Below are 3,442 nucleotides of genomic sequence, written 5' to 3'. Positions count from 1 at the left end.
TTATGCCAATTGACCTAGATGTCCCCTGAAAACATGGTCCCCCCACTGCTGCCCCTGCTACTCTGGCCTTTGGAGCATTTGGTTTATTCAGGAAACTGCTTTTGGTTTAGTCCAGTTATGCTGACCTCTCCTTTATTGTATATTGTCTTTCCCTTCACCTAAAATAGTTCTTGTCTACTATTTAAATTTGCGAATATCCTTCTCCCTCCCTTTCTCCCCACCCTCATAACCATCAAAGAATATTTTCTTCTCTGTTTAAACTATTTCTTGAGTTCTTATAATAGTGGTCTCATACAATATTTGTCCTTTTGCAACTGACTAATTTCACTCAACGTAATGCCCTCCAGATTCCTCCAAGCTATGAAATATTTCACGGGGGGGAGGGAGGGAGGGAGGGAGAGGGTTTTTTACTGATTAATTAGTAGGTAAGAACTGCTTTAGGTGAAGGGAATGACAACACTCAATACATGGAAGGTCAGCTCAATTGGACTGGACCAAAAGCAGAGAAGTTTCCAGGATAAAATGAATGCTTCAAAGGTCAGCGGAGCAAGGGCGGGGTTTTGGGGACCATGGTTTAAGGGGACTTCTAAGTCAATTGGCAAAATAATTCTATTATGAAAACATTCTGCATCCCACTTTGAAATGTGGCGTCTGGGGTCTTAAATGCTAACAAGCGGCCCTCTAAGATGCAGCAATTGGTCTCAACCCACCTGGAGCAAAGGAGAATGAAGAACACCAAGGTCACACAACAACTAAGAGCCCAAGAGACAGAAAGGGCCACATGAACTAGAGACCTACATCATCCTGAGACCAGAAGAACTAGTTGGTGCCTGGCCACAATCGATGACTTCCCTGACAGGGAGCACAACAGAGAACCCCTGAGGGAGCAGGAGATCAGTGGGATGCAGACCCCAAATTCTCATAAAAAGACCATACTTAATGGTCTGACTGAGACTAGAGGAATCCCGGCGGCCATGGTCCCCAGACCTTCTGTTGGCACAGGACAGGAACCATCCCCGAAGACAACTCATCAGACATGAAAGGGACTGGACAGTGCGGGGGGGAGAGATGCTGATGAAGAGTGAGCTAATTATATCAGGTGGACACTTGAGATTGTGTTGGCATCTCATGTCTGGAGGGGAGATGGGAGGACAGAGAGAGTGGGAAGCTGGCAAAATTGTCACGAAAGGAGAGACTGGAAGGACTGACTCATTAGGGGGAGAGCAAGTGGGAGTACGGAGTAAGATGTATGTAAACTTATATGTGACAGACTGACTTGTAAACGTTCACTTGAAGCTCAATAAAAGTTAATAAATATATATATATATATATAAATGGTCACCTAATGGTATTAAAAATATGATATTCAAGTCAGCTATTATAGGGACATCTTTGGTTTAGGGTCTGTCAAAACCAATATGCCTATTGTTCATAGGAGACACCTGTGATATCTCACTGGTTTCTAGTCATGCTTGTAGAGCAAGTCAAAGTTTCACCCAAGCTTCTGTCAGTATTAATTATATAAAATACATATGGGTTGGGACGGGTGTATATCATCACCATTATCATCAGCAGCAGCACTTTTTTTGCATTATCACTAAATCAGTTAAAATTTGTGTTAACTGGGTTAAAAAAAAAAAAACCTGAGTTCAAACTTGTGTAATAATTACAGGTGCATGAACCCCTTCTAGAATAAATAAACAATTGACCTAATTAGACAACATCTGGTTTAAATCATGCTCCAGAAATAATCACGACAAATGGGATTACTGTTATTGGTGAAATGGTTAGGTTATATCCTTAGAACTGGGCTTGAACTCTATCCTAGTTGATTGACAATCCACAAATTTCATTGACTTAAAATGTGGGGATATTTCTCATTTATAATACCTCTTGGGTGTGAGTCAAGTGCAAATCTGCTCTGAATTATCATCTTTCCTATTTCATTTCTGGTTAGCAGCTCTTATGTTAGTCACTATCATGGCAAATGCATAGGAATATGGATGGAACCAGGTAAATGGCACTTAATTCTTCTGTTTGAATGTGGAATCTTTCACTTCACTCATATTCCATTTGCCCAGCAAGTCATATGGCAAATCCTGACGTGAAAGAGATGAGAAATACCCCGCTACTCAGGATGCACCAAGGATAACCCTTTCCCTTGTTTCTAGGTATAGTGAATTAATCATATATTTCATATACCATTAGGTCTGTATTTGGCTTCCATATCACGTTCCTATATTAGTCATGGAATCGACTTGAAGGCACTGGGTTGGGATATTAGTCAGAATTTTACTACAATAATGATGCATAAAAGACAACCACAAAATCTTAGTGACATGTAATAAAAAGTATTTCATGCAACTCTACAGATCAGCTAGGTTTTGAGTTCAGGTTGTTTCCATGCATCTCTTAATTTCCTTGGACAAGTTGAAGGGGCAGCAGACACTTGAGGCATGTTCATCTCATGGTAGAACTTCAAGCTTTCAGAGGAGAAGTCTCTTACAGACTAGGCTGGGAAACACCACACTCACACTCATATCCACATTCCATTAACCAAGTACCATGGCCAAGACTAGTGTCAGTGGGTCAGGAAATATACTCCTCCCACGGAGACAGTGTAGATCTATGTGTGTGGGGGCAAGCAGGGGAATAATGTCAATATTTGGTGACTAATAATCTAATCTACACAAGTTGCATTCACTCATCCAAGAAATACTTTCTGGACACAAATATTTTTTTCAGATACCAAAGCAGGATTCAAAGTATATGCATTCTAGTTGTTGTTAGCTGCCATCAAGTTGGTTCCGAGTTACGGTGACTTTATGCATAATAAAATGAAAGATTGCCATGTCCTGTAACATCTTCATGATCTTTGGTATTTTGAGTCCGTTGTTGCAGCTATTGGGTTAATCCGTCTCACGAGGGTTTCCCCCATTTTGGTTGGCTCTCTACTTTACCAAACATGGTACCTTTTTCTAGCAATTGGTTTTTCCTGATGACATGTTCAAAGTAAGCAATTTGAAGTCTCACCGTCTGTCATGGATTGAATTGTGTCCCCCCCCCGAAAATATCTGTCAACTTGCCTAGGTCATGATTACCTTGTGTGATTCTATGATTGCCTATCATTTTACGATCTGATGTGGTTTCCGTAAGTGTTGTACACCCTATCACTATGATGTAATAAGATGGATTAGCAGAAGTTATGTTGATGAAATGTATAAGATCAGGTAGTGTCTTAAGTGAATCTCTTTTGAGATACAAAAGAGCAAAGTGAGAAGAGAGACATGGGAGCCTCATACCACCAAGAAAGGAGTGCTGGAGCAGAGCATGTCCTTTGGGTCTGAGATTCCTGCACTGAGATGCTCCCAGACCAAGGGAAGATTGATGACAAGGACATTCCTCCAGAGCAGACAGAGAGAGAAAGCCTTCCACTGGAGCT

Source organism: Loxodonta africana, unplaced genomic scaffold (assembly GCF_030014295.1).
Source record: "Loxodonta africana isolate mLoxAfr1 unplaced genomic scaffold, mLoxAfr1.hap2 scaffold_32, whole genome shotgun sequence".
Lineage (NCBI taxonomy): Eukaryota > Metazoa > Chordata > Mammalia > Proboscidea > Elephantidae > Loxodonta > Loxodonta africana.
The sequence above is the reverse complement of the archived record's forward strand: the minus strand, read 5'-3'. Positions refer to the sequence as shown.